A 19,276-nucleotide genomic window follows, 5' to 3' on the forward strand; every position below is an offset into this window, starting at 1 on the left:
ATTCTGCCCCGGATTAGGGGCGGGGGACGGGGGACGGGGGACGGGGAGCTACTGGCGCCGAAGCGATGTTTCCCCAGGACAAGCGAAACAAAGCGGGAAAGGGCACGCTGAAGCGCAAGCGCAGGGAGGCAGCATTTCGGAGTTGGCCGCGCAGGGCAAAGGAAGGGTTCGGTTGTTCCGCTTCCCATAAATAAAACTGTTCATTTGTTTCAGGCTGTGAAAAACAGACGAACAGAGTCCAGTGGCCCCTTGAGGACCAAAGAAGTGTTGGTCTTCTAGGGGCCACCGGATTCTAAATCAGTTCTGCCTCAAGCCAACAGGGCAACCCGCTTGAATGGAGAACAAGCAGTCGTGAGATTGGGGCTGCTGGGGGCGAGGGGGGGGGGCCAAGCTGGCCACAATCTCCTGGGAGGGCCAGCTTCGGCTTGGGAAGGCCTGGCACCTCTGACTCATTTGCAAGCCTTTCTCGTGTGGCTTGATCCTAAACCCATCTTAACCATTGGCCTATACGGAAAATTAAAAGGGCCATGCAGGTGACCCTGTCCGAGGGGTGTCCGGATTGGGCGGGCTGCGATACCCACACACCATGCAGGCCCTCTGGTCAGGAGACCACGCGCCCAGGTCGACCCTCCAAAACAGCCCTTTTTTCCCAGAGGAAAACGGATCTCTAGTTAGGAGATGAGCTGTAATCCCAGGGGAACCCCAGGTCCTTTGAGGCGATGTTTTTGTCACCTCAAAACATATACAAAATGGCTGCACTTATGCTTTATGATTCACCTCTTTTCTGAACAGAAATTAAATTCACCTGCTCCAGAGCTGTGGCTGAAGTGACCAGGGGAACCACAGGAGACCTTGGGGGCTGGACCGGAGGTGACCATGCAACTGACCCTGTGCTTGTCTTGCAACCAGAAGTATAAACACTTTGCCTTTGGGATCACTGCTTTTCCTGCAGGCAGCCCATTCCTCAGCTGATGAATAAAAAGGTTTCTTACCCTTTTATTAAATAGGAGTGTTCGGGACACCAAGTTATGGAACCTGTTTGGCTAAAACTTCAGTCAACGCTCCCTCCTGTCTACATTATATTTCAACTACTGACCGAGGACTGTGATGGAGCAAGGGAGATCACGCCAGGTAATTGCATTTGCCTTATTTGTGTAATATTCTGCAGGAGCTCACATAACCCTCTTATCAACTATTTTGCGGTTCGCTACCCAGAAGTGTGATGTCTTTTATGTTGTTTTCCTCTCTCCCGTTTCCTAACTCCATCGGCTTGTCCAGACACAAAAGAAGAAGAGTTGGTTCTTCTATGCCGCTTTTCTCTACCCAAAGAAGGCTCAAAGCAGCTTACAGTCGCCTTCCCTTTCATCTCCCCACAACAGACACCCTGTGAGGTGGGTGAGGCTGAGAGAGCCCTGATATTCCTGCTCAGTCAGAACAGCTTTCGGTCAGCGCAGTGGGGAGCCCAAGGTCACCTAGCTGGTTGCATGTGAGGGAAGTGCAGAATCGAACCTGGCTTGCCAGATTAGAAGTCCGCACTCCTAACCACTACCCCAAACTGGCTTTCCCGTTCTGTGTCTGGAAAGGGGCACGGACAACCATTGCTTCTCTCTTTGCACTTCACACTCCCTAGAGGGTGGATGATGTTTTCTTGTTGATCCAGATCCATTTGTGCAGTTGTTTAGCGGGATTCTTTCAAAATTATTATGAAGAGAAGGTTTGTTTGGTTTTTTTATCCCCTTCTTTGAAATAGCTTCTCTTCCGTTCGCACCATATATATCTCAAACACGCAGGGGGAAGATGAAGCCGCATTTGTGAGAACTTCTGTGCAGTATCTCCGTGTGTGAAATACTTCTTCTTGGGCAGAATGCAAGCCAAGAATTGGCTGACCTGGTGATTGCTCAGAATTACAAACAAAATGTTTCTCAGAAGCATTACCAAAGCGATTGCCCCAGGCATGTTCAGCTTCATGTAATGTCAGGCAAAACTATAATACGCAAAGCTGTGTCTAAACGAACTGAAAGTAAAATTGATGTTTGGCACCGGCTCTTAAACTCAAGAGGAGATGGAACTTCTTAACTCTGTTCTTTAAATTCGTGTGTTGGTTTACCCAGAAATGCTTCATGCTGGCATCCTTGAGGCCTACATACAACCTCAGACCTCACTGTGCTGGCAGTCTATGTTGATTTGGTATAAACCAAGGACTGATAATATCACAAGAGTCATACTGTACATCCACACAAATTTTTGGAGATTTGAGGGGTGGAGTGGAGGGACATTAGCATAGTCATGTTATACTATTCCCTCTCTAAAGCATCCATTTTCTCCAGGGGAATAGCTCAACACAGTGGGATGGTACGTGAATCCCTCCAGGCCAGGCTGGATTCTGGAGCTTTTGGTGAGGGGAGCACTTGGGCATGAAATTGGGGTCACTGGGGGTGTACAGGCAGTTGTGAGTTCCTGCATTGTGCAGTGGGTTGGACTAGATGACCCTGGAGGTACCTTCCAACTCTATGGTTCTATGATTCAACCTCTGGTCTGGAGATCAGTCGTAATTCCAGGAAATCCTCAAGCCCTACCTGGATAGAAACTCTAGCCTCTGGGTACAGCCTGGGAATCTCCTGGAATTACAGCTCATCTCCCAAAGGAGGAGTTGTTTTTTATATTTATCAGGAGTCTCAAAGCAGCTTCCAATCGCCTTCCCTTCCCTCTCCCCACAACAGACACCCTGTGAGGGAGGAGAGGGTGAGAGAGCCCTGATATTACTGAAGAAGAAGAAGAGCTGGTTCTTATATGTCACTTTTCCCTCCCTGAAGGAGTCTCAAAGCAGCTTCCAATCGCCTTCCCTTTCCTCTCCCCTCAACAGACACTCTGTGAGGGAGGTGAGGCCGAGAGAGGCCTCACATTCCTGAAGAAGAAGAAGAGTTGGTTCTTATATGCCACCTTTCTCTACCCGAAGGAGTCTCAAAGCGGCTTACAGTCGCCTTCCCTTTCCTCTTCCCACAACAGACACCCTGTGAGGGAGGGGAGGATGAGAGAGCCCTGAGATTACTGAAGAAGAAGAGTTAGAATCATAGAATCATAGAATCATAGAGTTGGAAGGGGCCATACAGGCCATCTAGTCCAACCCCCTGCTCAACGCAGGATCAGCCCAAAGCATCCTAAAGCATCCAAGAAAAGTGTGTATCCAACCTTTGCTTGAAGACTGCCAGTGAGGGGGAGCTCACCACCTCCTTAGGCAGCCTATTCCACTGCTGAACTACTCTGACTGAGAAAAACTTTTTCCTGATATCTAGCCTATATCGTTGTACTTGAAGTTTAAACCCATTACTGCGTGTCCTTTCCTCTGCAGCCAGCAGAAACAGCATCCTGCCCTCCTCCAAGTGACAACCTTTCAAATACTTAAAGAGGGCTATCATGTCCCCTCTCAACCTCCTTTTCTCCAGGCTGAACATTCCCAAGTCCCTCAACCTATCTTCATAGGGCTTGGTCCCTTGGCCCCAGATCATCTTCGTCGCTCTCCTCTGTACCCTTTCAATTTTATCGATGTCCTTCTTGAAGTGAGGCCTCCAGAACTGCACACAGTACTCCAGGTGTGGTCTGACCAGTGCCGTATACAATGGGACTATGACATCTTGTGATTTTGATGTGATGGCTCTGTTGATACAGCCCAAAATGGCATTTGCCTTTTTTACCGCTGCATCACACTGCCTGCTCATGTTTAGTTTACAATCCACAAGTACCCCAAGGTCTCGTTCACACACAGTGCTACCTAGAAGCGTATCCCCCATCCAGTAGGCATGCTTTTCATTTTTCTGACCCAGATGCAGAACTTTACACTTATCTTTATTAAATTGCATCTTGTTCTCATTTGCCCATTTTTCCATTGTGTTCAGATCTCGTTGAACTCTGTCTCTATCTTCCGGAGTATTTGCCAGTCCTCCCAATTTGGTGTCATCTGCAAACTTGATGAGTAGTCCCTCCACCCCCTCATCTAGATCATTAATAAATATGTTAAAAAGTACCGGGCCGAGCACCGAACCCTGAGGTACCCCGCTACTCACCTCTCTCCAGTCTGATGAAACACCATTGACAACAACTCTTTGAGTGCGGTTCTCTAACCAATTCCCTATCCACCTAACGATCTGAAAATCCAGATTGCAGTCCTTCAATTTATCCATCAGAACATCATGGGGAACCTTGTCAAAAGCTTTACTAAAATCCAAGTAAATGACATCAACCAAATTTCCCCGATCCAGCAAACCTGTTACTTGGTCAAAAAAGGAAACTAGGTTGGTCTGGCAGGACCTGTGGGAGACAAATCCATGCTGACTTCCTTGGATCACCAAATTGTCCTCCAGATGTTTGCAGATCGCTCCCTTTAATATCTGCTCCATTATCTTCCCCACAACAGAGGTCAGACTCACTGGTCTGTAGTTTCCCGGGTCATCCTTCCTCCCTTTTTTGAAGATCGGAATAACGTTTGCTCTTTTCCAGTCCTCCGGGACATCTCCAGTCCTTAAAGAGGTTCCGAAGATGATGGACAAGGGCTGTGCAAGTTCTCTGGAAAGTTCTTTGAGTACTCTCGGGTGCATTTCATCCGGACCAGGGGATTTGAACTCATCCAGTGCAGCTAAATGCCTCTCGACCACCTCTCTATCCATGTTAACCTGCCACCCAGACACTATCCTTTGGCTACAGCCATCTCTAGATGTGCCTAAACACTTTGACCTGTGGGAAAAAACAGATGTAAAATAGGCACTAAGCCTTTCTGCTTTCTCTGCATCTTTCGTTAGAGTTTGTCCATCCGCACCCAACAGCGGGCCTATTGCCTCCTTTACTTTACGTTTGCTCCTCACGTAACTGAAAAATCTTTTCTTGTTACAGTGGGCTTCCTTGGCCAATCTTAGTTCACTCTCAGCTTTGGCCTTTGGTTCTTATATGCCGCTTTTCTCTACCAGTAGGAGTCTCAAAGCGGCTTCCAGTCGCCTTCCCTTTCCTCTCCCCACAACAGACACCCTGTGAGGGAGGGGAGGCTGAGAGAGCCCTGAGATTACTGAAGAAGAAGAGTTGGTTCTTATATGCCGCTTTTCTCTACCAGTAGGAGTCTCAAAGCGGCTTACAGTCGCCTTCCCTGTCCTTTCCCCACAACAGACACCCTGTGAGGGAGTGGAGGATGAGAGAGCCCTGATATTCCTGAAGAAGAAGAAGAAGAGTTGGTTCTTAGATGCCGCTTTTCTCTACCTGAAGGAGTCTGGAAGAGGCTTCCAATAGCTTTCCCTTTCCTCATAACAGACAGCCTGACACTTTATGCACAGCGGCAGCTACGTCGGGCTATGGCGGGGGCAGGGGGATGCCATAGTTTGAGGCCAGGCAGGCTGAAAGGCCCAGCGCTGGCAATTATGCACAGCACCTGCCTGCCCCAGCCCCTGCAGGCCATGCCCACGCTGCCGGTGGCGGCTTTCATAATCGGGATTTTCCCCGCTGCCAGCACAGACATTCTGGCCCGTGCATAATGGGTCCCTGTGAGGTGGGTGAGGCTGAGACAGCCCTGATATTACTGTTCGGTCAGAACAACTTTATCAGTGCTGTGGCGAGCCCAAGGTCACCCAGCTGGCTGCATGTGGAGGAGAAGGAGGGAATCAGAAGAAGAAGAGCTGGTTCTTATATGCCGCGTTTCTCTACCTGAAGGATTCTCAAAGTGGCTTACAGTCGCCTTCCCTTTCCTCTCCCCACAACAGACACCCCGTGAGGGAGGGGAGGCTGAGAGAGCCCTGAGATTACTCCCCTATAAGAACAGCTCTATCAGGGCAGTGACGAGCCCAAGGTCACCCAGCTGTCTACATGTGGGAGAGGAGCAAGCCCAGCTTGCCAGATTAGAAGCCGCCACTCTTAACCGCTATACTCCAGACTACAGAGCTTGGCTCCTCTGAAGCAAAAGGATGTCTGAAGCAAAAGGTCTACTCCAGGGGTAGTCAAACTGCGGCCCTCCAGATGTCCATGGACTACAATTCCCAGCGAATGCTGGCAGGTGCTCTTGGGAACTGTAGTCTGGAGGGCCACAGTTTGACTACCCCTGGTCTACTCTATGGCATTGCACCCCATTCAGTAGGCTCCGTCTCCAAATCTCCTAGAGTTTCTCCACCTGGAACTGGCAACCCTGCCCCCTATTTCCCACCAATAGCTAGGGGGGTACTGTCGACCCCATGGCTGGAAATTAGCCAGCCTAATACACATTCACAGCCTGATGCTAGTACCAGAAAGGACAATATGGCTCATAGGACCCTTTGTGACTCAGCATTTTGAAAGAAAACTTTCCCACCACCATTGCATCTGCACGGTGCAGGCCAGGGAAGTTCTTCTGGTCTGCAGGAGGTGGTGGAGGCAGCTGTAACTGTTTTATAAAACAAATAATATATTTTTAATAGCCTGCCCTTCCCCAAGATCTCAGAGCGGGCAACAATATTTTTAAAACAAACAATGCAATAAAACATAACATTAAAATTCATAATCGATCTCTTAAATCAGTGGTCCCTAACCTTTTTATTACCGGGGACCAGTCAACGCTTGACAATTTTACTAAGGCCCGGGGGGGGGGGGGAGTATTTTGCCGAGGGACGTCACTGCCGCCACCAGAGCCCCTGCTCCACTTGCTTTCCCACTGGCGCCCCTGACTTCCCACCACCCACTGGGGGGCGCTGCCAGCAGCAGCTGTGCAGTGCCACGCTGAGGGGAAGCCCCAGCCACGGCGGCTGCTGGAGAGCACCAAAGGTGAGCCGGCAGTGGAGTGTCAGGGCAGCCCCCGAGGCAGCAGCCGGGGAGGAGGACAAGGAGGAGCCGTGGCCTGGTACCGAATGATCCACAGACCGGGACAGGTCCCCAGACCGGGGGTTGGGGACCACTGTCTTAAATGATACAAAGTATAAAATTTCAAACACTTTGCAGATCTCTCATTTTTCCAGACATTTTTATCCTACCTTTCCTACAAAGAGTCCAGGGTGGTACATGGGGAATGCTAGGAGGTGAGCTGTAGGGTAACCAGGGGGAACGTAATATCACTTCTGACACTCTAGGAATTTCCCTTCCTAGATTAACTTTTGCTTATATATTCCTACTGTTATGATGGTCAGTTCTTAGTCTGACAAAGAGTGCTTGCACTCGAAAGCTGACGCCTTGAATAAATCTTTGCACCTCACTAAGGTGTCTCCCCGCCACAAACCTCACCCCCCCCCCATCTCCATGAATTTCCCGGCCTAGAGTTGACAGCCCTAGACTAAGAAGGCACCAACTTCGGTTACCCCAGAGTCATAAGACTCATTGCCGGGAGTCTCACAAGGGAAGAGGCTGGTGGGGTTGATAAGGACCACATGGGACTGATTGGTTGTGCTCAGTAATCTGTGGAGGCTCAGAATGCAAGTTGTTGTGGAATTGGGGGGGGGGTGTTGATGACCTTTTGCTGTTGCTCTGATGGGCCTCTGGAAGGCTGAGGAGACTAGTTATAATTAATTGATTTCACAGGGAGCACAAAGAACACACCCTTGAGTTTGGTGGGCTCCTGTTAAAATTATCCCGAAGGCATTACAACGTTTGGTGACCTTCTCGGAGAGGCGGAATCCAAGCGCTGCCTGGCAGCATGACGAAGGCCCCCTTGAGAACAATACGGATTGAACGGGAGCCAGTTGCTGGAACTGATCAGTTGAGGCTAAAGAGATGAACGAACGGCTGAAGTTACCTCTTTATAAGCCTGCATTCTCTAATAGTAAAATTAAAGCTGCCGCAGTCTTACCTTTTAATAAATATAGGAAGGTGCATCACATTGGCTCATTTAGCCTAAAACTGTCTACTCAGATTGGCAGCGACTCTCCAAGGACCCTGGGAGAGAAGGTTCCCCCCCCAAGATCTTTTCCACAGGAGATTCTATTGGTGGGTCTTCCCTGCCCTGCCCCTTCATATTGGCACTGTTGATTAGCCGGTCAGTATCTCATTTGCCTTTAATTGTGAAATCCCCATAAAAGTCCTGATCCAGCATCCTGCTTCTCAAAGAGGCAACTGATAAAACCGTTCTGACCGAGCAGTGATATCAGGGCTCTCTCAGCCTCACCCACTTCACAGGGTGCCTGTTGTGGGGAGAGGAATGGGAAGGCGACTGTAAGCCGCTTTGAGCCTCCTTCGGGTAGGGAAAAGCGGCATATAAGAACCAACTCCTCTTCTTCTTCTAGATCATGCAACCAACACCTGTTCAGGGTCCCTGGCCCCAGAGACTGGCCTCAACCACAGCCAGAGCTTTTTCGGCATTGGCCCCAGCCCGGGGGAATGCTCTGCCTAGTGAAATCACGGTCTTGCAGGACCTTGAACATTTCTGCAGGGCCTGTAAGGCACAGCTGTTCTGCCAGGCCTGTGGCTGAGACCCTAGAGTAGTGGAAGGTCAGTTCTCTAGCTGGCCTCCCTGCCATCAGGTTAATTTCCATCTGAGAAATAAATTCTCTCATATATTCCTCTCTGTTTCAACAAGGATGTTCACTCAGGCACAATCGGTTAATTCTTCTTTTAGTTCCGAGAGACAGTGAGAGTAATTCTAAATTTTAATCTGTGTATTTTAAATTTTTTGTTGAATTTTAAAATGCCTGCATTTTTTCATATTCTGTGACTTGCCCCATGCCGTTTAGAGAAGGGCAGGACCAAAATATGATATTACATTAAACCTGTGAGGGGCAAAGTGCTCAATGCATGGGCGAAGAGGTGCATTTCTTTTCAAGGCATGGTGCTTTGAGATGGCCCTGCTAGCCACTGTTGGACAGAGCATGCTGAACCAGAGAGATCTCCATCTGATACAACCAGGCCCTTCTTAGATTCTTAAAATCCAGCTTCTCCTTCCCCCACCCTTTTTAGGGAGTGTGATGGACAGGAAGTTGACAGGAGGGAGAAAACAGCCACTCAACTGAGTCTATGAGAATGCTGGTGAGGCACACACAAGGGCAGGCCAGATGACGACACTCTTGGCCGGTAAGCCAAGCCCAGATCACATACCAAGTAGCAGAGCTAGAGTCCAGTCCGGGTCTTGGCACTAGCTGTGGCAGACAAATTCCAAAGGAGAGCCAAAGGGGAAGTCAAGAAGCAAGCCCAGGTCAACAACCAGAGGAGCAGAATCAGAACCAAACAAAGTCCAAATACCAAAATCTCAATCCAAGAAGCTATGTCAGAGGTCATAAATCCAGGAAGCAAAGGCAGGTCAGGAACCACAGTCAAGGTGACAGGTGAGCTTGTGCAGAGGTTGCACCCACACTGAAAGCCCTCTCTGCCTTGATTAAGTGCAGCTTGAACTAAGGAGTTAAGTGGCTGCACTTGGGAGCTCAGTTCTCATCCATTGAGGCAGCCCCAGCTGGGCCTCATCTGGCTTGACAACATGCTCTGAGCCAGGCAAGTCGCCTCTGCTATGCTGTCTCTTGCACTCTGGGCTGAGAAGGAGTGTTGCCTTTGGCTGAGGTGTGCTGGCAGCCATAGAGGGCATGGGGTCTACCTGGCTGTGCATCCCTAACAGGGCTTTTCTCCTCCAGCAGCATCTTGGCTTTAAAGGTGATAACCAAAACCGTAAGCCTGATCCGGAATTCAACCGGGAGCCAGCACAGCTGCTGGAGGATGGGCTGGATGTGGGACCTCCGAGGTGTTGCTGTGAGGACCCTGGCAGCTGCGTTCTGGACCAATTGCAGTTTCCGGATCAAGGATAAGGGCAGACCAGCGTAAAGCAAGTTACAGAAGTCCAGCCTAGAGGTGACCATCACGTGGCCAGGTGTTCCGGGGCCAAGGAGGGCACTAGTAATTTGGCTTGGCAAAGGTGGTAAAATGCCAGCCATGCTACTGTCGTGATCTGAGCCTTCATTTGAGAGGGAAGCATCAAGTATCACTCCCAGGTTCCTGGCGGAGTGGGCCACAGTTACCTGCACTCCATCCAGATTGGGTAGGGACGCTTCCTCGCTTGGGCCTTTCCTGCCCAGCCATAGGACCTCCATCTTGGAAGGGTTGAGCTTCAGATGACTCTGCTTGAGCCACCCCGTCACCGCTGGCTAATGCTTCTGGGGGAGAGTCAGGGCGGCCATCCATCAGGAGGAAGAGCTGAGTGTCATCCGCATATTGGTGGCAACCCAGCCCAAACCTCCGCAACAGTTGGGCAAGAGGGGGCATAAATATGTTAAATAGAGTTGGAGAGAGAATTGCCCCTTGGGGGACTCCACGAGCCAGTTGGTGACGGCTTGATGAGCTCTCTCCTAATGCTACCCTCTCTCTGTGATTCTGAAGAAAGGAGATCAGCCACTGGAGGGCAGTCCCTCTGATCCCGGCATCGGCAAGGTGGTGAGCTAAAAGCTCTTGATCTACTGTGTCGAACACTGCTGAGAGATCTAATAATATAAGCTGCCGCAGGTCCAGCTGGCGACTCAGGTCGTCCATCAGGGTAACTAGCACTGTCTCTACCCCATGGCCAGGCCGGAAAACAGACTGGGATGGGTCTAGGACCGAAGCTTCTTCCAAGTATGCTGACAGTTGGTCCAAGACCGCTTTTTCAAGCAATTTCCCCAGAAATGCTAAGTGCAATGGGTGAGGGCCCAGTCGGAAGGTGCAAAGCCCAATTGGTGGGGGGAGGGGGCCGGGGAGGGCTTCCCCTGACCCGTGGAGCGCACCCGCTGCCTCCCTGGGGCACTGGGTGTGCTTGGCGCCGGGGGGGGGGGGACTTTCAAAGCCCGTTCTTACAAACAGGCTTTGAAACCTAGTACTTTATAATTCACCTGTTTTTTGAACAGAAACCAAATTCAGGGGAGAGAGTCACAGTCTGGATTTCTACTGAGAGTCAAGAAATGCTTATCAGTACAGCCGAGAACGCTAAAGAACATGAACCATTTGCTTCATGGCTGGCCATTGTATTCAGGGCTAGTGATACAACGAACATAGATTCGAATGTATCTCACTAACCAGAGAACAAAGGGTCACAGTTATAACATAGTGTTTTCATGCCAAGTAACTGAGCGGAAGGCGTTTTAAGCATTTGCATGATAAAAACAACACCCTCCATTACCATTTCACGCCCCCTCCGCACACCCTAGACTGGCTCCGGGGCTGTGGCTGACGTGGCCAGGGGCCCCGCAGGAGACCGTGCCACGGACCCTGTGCTTGTCTGGTAGCCAGGAGTATCAATGCTTTGTTTTAGAGGGCCTTCTAGCGCTCTGCCTTTTGGACCCCTGCTTTTCCTGCAGGCAGCCTCTTCCTCAGCTGATGAATAAACAGATCTTTTGCTTTCTTACCCTTTGTGTTTTCTTTAACTGGTCTCTTGATAGCCTTGGACGGGTTTTCTGAATGCGTATGAGTTAATTAATTTCAATATATTTTTAAAATTTGTTACACATTTATCAGGTGATATGACCGTATATGGTCATGTTGATCCACCCCCCCTCCCCCCATGGCCAATGATGTGCCTGGAAGGGGAGGGGAGGGGAGGGGTGCCAGGTGGGCGTGTCCACAGCTCTGCCTCCCACCCATATTCTGCATGATGGTGCCACTTCTGGGGTTTCTCGAAACCTGAAAAATGTTTTAGGCATTTCTCCACAGCAGGAGCTGTCAGCGTTCCACGGGGCCTGCAAAACTGAGCTCTTCTATGGTTGACCCCGGGGGGGGGGGGTTGGTGTTAAACAACAATTATTGTGAACTTGACCTTTTCCTTGGGTAGGGGTTAGGGGGAGTTGGACGTATTCCGCCATATATCTGTTTCTGTGTTTTTGCGGTCCGTTTTAATGGGGTTTTAATGGGATTTTTATCAGTTGTTGTGATGTGCCACAAACTGGCGGGAAATGCATATAATAACAATAACAAGAATAGTTGCATCCCTTTTCTCCAGGGGAACTGATCTCTTAGTCTGGAGATGAGCTGTAATTGTGGAGGATCTCCAGGTCCCCCCTGGAGGCTGGCATCACTAGACAAAGAAGGCTTAGAAAAGAGGCTTCAGTTGCGGGTTACCTGTCGTTTTCTCATTGTTGGCCTCCCAGGCTGATGCTTTCTTTCTCGGTCAGCGGCTTGATTCTCCGACCTTGAGCCCCCATGAGAGCCATTGACTTGGAAGGCACGTTTCAGGCTGTCTCCAGCTAAGTTGAAAAGAAGACGCAGAGCTTTGCTGGGCCCACATTATACAGCCTCACTTGTTCAAGAATTTATTGTGTTAATATCTCAAATGTCTAACAGCTTATTATTAACGGCTCAGAATACCCATTTGCGATGTGGGGTGCCTTTCTGATGCTTTCGGATGGTGGTGGAATTCCTCCCCCCTCTGCTAAAGAACCACTCAATCTCCGAAGAAGGGGGTTTAATTTTCTTCAGGAGAAGTAGGTACCTGACTGGGGCTGTATTCTGCATTCGTCTCGCTTGTCAGAAATGCTTTTCAGACTCGTAATTGTTAGCTGATGGCTAGAAATGCCACGGGAGCTGCGGAAGAAGCGAATGCATTGGGGTGGCTCGGATTTCAATACGAAGTTCAACCCCCACCCCCGACTCCCCGTATCACAATGGGCACGTTATGGCAAGCCCTTTGCTAGTTCTTGAGAACCACTCCAGGAGGGAGGCTTGGTGCTCAGGATGTCGGACTGGGCTCTGGGACACCTCCTTTGGAATCACTACTCTGCCGTGACCTTAGCTGGGTGACCTTGAGCCAGTGGCACTCTCTCAGCCTGAACTACCCTGCAGAGTGGAGGGCAGAATACATGGGAGAAGACAATACTGTCAGCTGCTCCTTCAGCCCCCACTGGGGAGAAAGGTGGGATGTAAAAGAAGTAAATAAGGAAGTTTTAAATGAATGTCAGGCTTTACCCCATGTGCCATGGCTGACAGTGAAACCTGAAGCAGAGACACTGCCTGTCTGAGTCTATTGAAGTCAATGGGTTCAGAAGAAGAGATGTTTTTTATACCCCGCTGTTCACTGCCCGAAGGCATTCCACAGCAGCTTACAAATACCTTTCCACTTCTGCTCCCCACAACAGACACCCTGTGAGCCAGGTGGGGCTGAGAGAGAGCCAAGAAAACTCCTCGGTGAGAACAGCCCTAAGAGAACATTGATGAGCCGAAGGTCACCCAGCTGGCTGCATGTCGAGGAGTGGGGAATCAAACCTGACTCTCCAGATTAGAGTCCATCACTTTTCACTATGCCATGCCAGCTCTCACTCAGTTTAGCCTTCGAGACCAGGCTAAATAAGGATGTAACTAGGTTTTGGATGGGTCAGAAAGTAAGCTCAATTCGAGAATTGTTATTAAATAATACCCGTGACCCAGTTTGAGGCTGAGGAACAGAGCACAGTACCTTCATGGGACATTATTGCCGAGAGACCCTAAAGTCCAAGGGAGATAAAGGGCAAAGCTAAGCACGTTGTTTGGAGACACATGATAAGATTTCCTACAGGGGGAAAGTAAATGGGTGTGGAGGGAGTGTTCTCAAGTCAAAAATGGAAATTGCAAGTCAAGATCTTGAAGGGCGAAAAATTGCTGTAAGGGAGGTTTTGGAAAATACAAGGTTGTTGTAGTTGTTGTTAGGTGTGAAGTCGTGTCTGACCCATTGCGACCCCATGGATAATTATTCTTCAGGCCCATCCTGTCATCTACCATTCCCCGGAGTCCATTCAGTTCGCACTGACTGCTTCAGTGACTCCATCCAGCCACCTCATTCTCTGTCGTCCCCTTCTTCTTTTGCCCTCGATCGCTCCCAGCATTAGGCTCTTCTCCAGGGAGTCCTTCCTTCTCATGAGGTGGCCAAAGTATTTGAGTTTCATCTTCAGGATCTGGCCTTCTAAGGAGCAGTCTGGGCTGATCTCCTCTAGGACTGACCGGTTTGTTCGCCTTGCAGTCCAAGGGACTCGCAAGAGTCTTCTCCAGCACCAGAGTTCAAAAGCCTCAATTCTTTGACGCTCGGGCCTTTCTTATGGTCCAACTTTCACAGCCATACATTGCAACTGGGAAGACCATAGCCTTGACTATACGCACTTTTGTTGGCAGGGTGATGTCTCTGCTTTTTAGGATGCTGTCTAGATTTGCCATAGCTTTCCTCCCTAGGAGCAAGCGTCTTTTAATTTCTTTGCTGCAGTCCCCATCTGCAGTGATCTTGGAGCCCAGGAAAATAAAATCTGTCACTATCTCAATTTCTTCCCCATCTATATGCCAGGAATTGAGAGGGACGGATGCCATGATCTTCGTTTTCTTGATGTCGAGTTTCAAGCCAACTTTTGCACTCTCCTCCTTCACCCGCATCAACAGGCTCTTTAGTTCCTCTTCATTTTATGCCATTAGAGTGGTATCATCTGCATATCTGAGGTTGTTGATATTTCTTCCTGCAATCTTGATTCCAATTTGTGTCTCATCTAACACTGCCTTTCTCATGATGTGCTCCGCATACAAGTTAAATAGGGAAGGTGACAGTATACAGCCTTGCCGAACTCCTTTCTCAATTTTGAACCAATCAGTGATTCCATGCCCGGTTCTCACTGTTGCTTCTTGACCTGCATATAGGATTCTCAAGAGACAGATAAGATGCTCTGGTATTCCCATCACTTTAAGAACTTGACACAATTTGTTGTGCTCCACACAATCAAAGGCTTTACCATAGTCAATGAAGCAGATGTTAATCAAGCAGAAGTAGATGTTTTTCTGGAACTAAAAAGGCGAATGCCATCCTGGGCTGTATCAACAGGGGCATCACATCAAAATCACAAGATGTCATAGTCCCATTGTATACGGCACTGGTCAGACCACACCTGGAGTACTGTGTGCAGTTCTGGAGACCTCACTTCAAGAACGACGTAGATAAAATTGAAAGGGTACAGAGGAGAGTGAAGAAGATGATCTGGGGCCAAAGGACCAAGCCCTATGAAGATAGGTTGAGGGACTGGGGAATGTTCAGCCTGGAGAAAAGGAGGTTGAGAGGGGACATGATAGCCCTCTTTAAGTATTTGAAAGGTTGTCACTTGGAGGAGGGCAGGATGCTGTTTCTGCTGGCTGCAGAGGAAAGGACACGCAGTAATGGGTTTAAACTTCAAGTACAATGATATAGGCTAGATATCAGGGAAAAAAATTTCACAGTCAGAGTAGTTCAGCAGTGGAATAGGCTGCCTCAGGAGGTGGTGAGTGCCCCCTCATTGGCAGTCTTCAAGCAAAGGTTGGATACACACTTTTCTTGGATGCTTTAGGATGCTTAGGGCTGATCCTGCGTTGAGCAGGGGGTTGGACTAGATGGCCTGTATGGCCCCTTCCAACTCTATTATTCTGTGATTCTGTGACTACCCCCTTGTGGTTATCAGGGATGTTAAGCTCGCTCTTGTATAGTTCTTCTGTATACTTCTGCCACCTTTTAAAATCTCTTCTGCTTCTTTTGGTCATTTTGGTTCTTATAGTGTTCCCCGACCGCCGGCCCCAGCGGGAGGCTCCGGCGCTGGCACACCAGCGGGCGCACTTTTCTCCCCCCCCCCCGCCGCAGCACAGTGATTGCTGTGCCAGGAGTGATCAGGGGCTTCACCACTGCCGGGGGGGGGGGGGAGGCATGGCAGTTCCATACCTGCACGTTTGTGCCCGGCCAGCAAGCACCGCTCTCTCTCTCTCTCTCCCCCCTGGTCCCTGGTCCCTGGGCCTCCCTCTCCCCCACCCTGATCCCCCGCCTGATAAAATTTGGGGACCACTGCTTTATCATACCCGTCTTTTCATGAAACGATCTCTTCATATGTCCAGTTTTCTTGAAGAGATCTCTGGTCCTCCCCATTCTATTGTTTTCTTCTATTTGTTTGCACTGTTCATTTAAGAAGGCATTCTTATCTCTTCTAGCTATTCTCTGGAATTCTGCATTCAGTTGGGTGTATCTTTCTCTTTCTCCCTTGCCTTTCACTTCCCTTCTCTCCTTAGCTACTTGTAAAGCTTCCTCAGACAGCCATTTTGATTTCTTGCATTTCTTTTTCTTTGGGATGATTTTAGTTGCTACCTCTTGTACAGTGTTGCAAACCTCTGCCCATAGTTCTTCAGGCACTCTGTCTATCAGATCTAATTCCTTAAATCTATTTGTCACCTCTACTGTGTATTCAGAGCCTCTTGTAGCACAGAGTGGTAAGGCAGCTGTCTGCAAGCTCTGCCCATGAGGCTGGGAGTTCGATCCCAGCAGCCGGCTCAAGGTTGACTCAGCCTTCCATCCTCCCGAGGTCGGTAAAATGAGCACCCAGCTTGCTGGGGGGTAAACGGTAATGACTGGGGAAGGCACTGGCAAACCACCCCGTATTGAGTCTGCCATGAAAACGCTGGAGGGCGTCACCCCAAGGGTCAGACATGACCCGGTTCTTGCACAAGGGGGGATACCTTTACCTTTTATATTGCTTAGTTCTGAGGGAACTGTGACTGGCCCAAGGTGTCCCAGTAGGCAGCAATCAAACCTACTTCTCCAGATTAGAGTCATGTTCTTAACCATTTCACTCTGCTGGCTCTCACAAGGCATATGTAATGAGACCCCCCACAATACGGCATACTGCAAAATGCATTATTGGAACGATGAGGGTTAAGAGGTCGGAACGGAAGGGGTTGTATAAAACAGGGGTAGCCAACCTGTGGTCCTCCAGATGTTCATGAACTACAATTCCCATGAGCCCCTTTAACCACAATTCCCATGAGCGTTTGCTGGCGGGGGCTCATGGGAATTGGAGTCCATGAACATCTGGAGGACCACAGGTTGACTACCCCTGGTGTAAAACACAAACCGTGATTTGCTTAGTTTTTTTTTTAACTACGTGCAGATAGTTAGCTAACTGATATGCATTCACAGTCTTCAATAATGCTCGTGCTGAGTTCGTGCCCAGTTGGGTAGGGAGCCAGCCAGGCACTGAACCTCGGCAGCAAGTGAACAAAAACTCAGTTGTTCTGTCGGCTCTGAAATAAATGATAAAAGTTATAAACTGATTTGCATAACAGGAGATTAGAAAATCATCCCTTTATCCTTATTAATGTATTTGCCCTTACTAATTATAAATATTCAAATCATTCCTGGGGGTGGGGGGGGGTACCTTTACACACATTTTAAAATTTTCTTGGAAATCAACTGCATGTTAAATTCGGCTCGGAGAGGTTATTTGCATAATGGGAAAAAAGGGATAAATTGTTTCTGTTTAATAATATCTACTTTTTTGAGTGATTAGCTAAAACCAGGGAAGAACTTTCCATTCATTTCTAGAACTTTAAAAACTGGAAGTCTTCTTTTCTGTATGGGGCGGGGGGAGGGTTTGAAATACTATTAGTAAGTATAGAGGACCTTGTTATGGTGCCTGCCAAGTGTCTTTAGAAAGTGGGTGGGGGATATACTTCTAATTGGCCACTGGAAATCTGATTAGCTATACCAGTTTTTTAAAAGTGTTTCTGTGGTAACAACAGTTGCCACCGCAGAACAGGGATCTTTAGAAGAAGAAGAAGAAATGTCATTTGTATGCCCGACTTTTGTCTATCCGGAGGAGTTTCCAAGTGGCCTCCAATCACCTTCCCTTCCTCTCCTCACAACAGGCACCCTGTGAGGGAGGAGAAGCTGACCGAGCCTTTGACAAGACTGCTCTGTGAGAACAGCTGTATCGAGGCAGTGACTAGCCCAAGTTCCCCCAGCTGGCTGCATGTGGAGGAGCGGGGAATCAAACTCAGCCCTGCAGATCAGAAGCCTCCACCCCTATTTGTTTGTTTGTTTATTTATTTATTTATTGTTTAAATGTATTGCCCGCCTGTCCTCGAGGTGGGTTACAATATCTTAACCATGACCCTATGCTGGCCCTCTGTGAGAATTAAGGCCTGCTGTGCCTGGCTCCCCGCCCCCTCCAGCAGCCATTGTGTGGCACGCATCTTGTGTGAAACAGCAAATTTGGCAGAAGACACTCAGTTGTTTAGGTGAGCACCCAGGAGGACTGTGAGGTGTTCCAGCAGGATTTCCCGAGGTAGGGCAAGGGGGCATCATCACGGCAAATGAGGTTCAACAGGGGCAAGGGCAAAGGGAGGCGCACTGGAGCCAAAAATTCCTAACTATAAATATACGGTGATGAGGTCTGAATGGGAGGTTGCTAACCAGGAGCAAGATCCTGGGAGATAAGTCTCCCTGAAAATGTCAACTTGGCATGCGACGACTGCAGTCAAAAAGGCAAAGGGGCTCATTAGGAGGAGAACTGAAAACAAATCAACCAGACTCGTGCCCCTGTGTATGGGCCAGCCTCCTCTCAAACACTGTGTTCAGTTCTACACCTAAAAAATATACCATAGCATTGGTAAAAGTGAAGAAAAGTGCAACTAGAGCAATTCCAAGGATAGAACACCTTCCCTACGAAGAAAGGTGAAAGAGGGTAGGGCTCTTTTTCTTGAAGAAACAACGACTGAAGAAGAAAATCGACATTTTGCCTGAGATGCAGACTGTTTCTGCACAAGCGATATCATTTGGATTTGCATGTGTAAAGAGTCGACTTTTTTCCTGTTTCCACATTAAACTTTTCTTTTTCAGGCACAGTCTCAAATTTCCCCCTCAATTGTGCTGCAGCAAAGGAATCCCCAGAAAACCTGATTACATATTTTTTTCAAGCAAGGTCTAATGGGGTCTAATTCAGGGCTGCCCAATGCACAAATGCATGCAATCAGATTTTTCCCACCATTTTGAGTCATTTGGAAATGCCCCTTTCCTCAGCATTGTCTTCTCTCCCCCTCAGTTCTTTCTCACAATACAAGGATTCCTGGACATTCAAATTAATGAGCTGTAGGCATCAAACAGATCAAATGAAGTACTTCTTCACCCCAAGCGTCATTAACACATGGAATTCACTGTCACAAGTACTGGTGGCAGTTATAAGCAGAAACACTTTCAAGAGGGAACTGGAGCAGCATCCAGAGCAGAGGTCCATCAGTGGCTCTTAGCCACAAGGTATTGATGGAGCACTCTGTCCGGGGCAATGAGACTCCGTCTTCTTGGTGCTTGGGGGGCAACAGTGGGAGGACCTCTGGAGTTCTTGGCTCGCTGGTGGACCTCCTGATGGCCCCTAGGTTTGCGCCACTGTGTAACACAGAGTGTTGGACTGGATGGGCCATTGGTCTGATCCAATATGGCTTCTCTTATGTCCTTATGTTCTCTTGGAGAACGGCTCAGAGAACGGCAGCTGATGGAATGGCAGCTGATCTCTAGATTACAAACATCTATATCCCTGGAGAAAATAGAATTATACCCTGCTGGGATCCTGAAATCTGCAGGAATTACCCAACCCACCATTGGCAT

The 19,276-nt window shown here is 48.9% G+C and overlaps 1 long non-coding RNA gene across 2 annotated transcripts; it reads left to right on the forward strand.

The window, feature by feature from the left end:
* Nucleotides 1-401: 401 nt before the first annotated feature.
* Nucleotides 402-18,961, forward strand: LOC143840813 (uncharacterized). 2 transcript variants are annotated; one of them, XR_013232435.1, is made up of 3 exons: nt 402-911; nt 1,008-1,131; nt 17,542-18,961. It is a non-coding gene; the product is annotated as an uncharacterized LOC143840813 (long non-coding RNA). The 2 variants fall into 2 exon arrangements; XR_013232434.1 differs by lacking the exon at nt 17,542-18,961 and adding an exon at nt 7,516-7,734.
* The last annotated feature ends 315 nt before the right edge of the window (nt 18,962-19,276 follow it).

Source organism: Paroedura picta, chromosome 6 (assembly GCF_049243985.1).
Source record: "Paroedura picta isolate Pp20150507F chromosome 6, Ppicta_v3.0, whole genome shotgun sequence".
NCBI lineage: Eukaryota > Metazoa > Chordata > Lepidosauria > Squamata > Gekkonidae > Paroedura > Paroedura picta.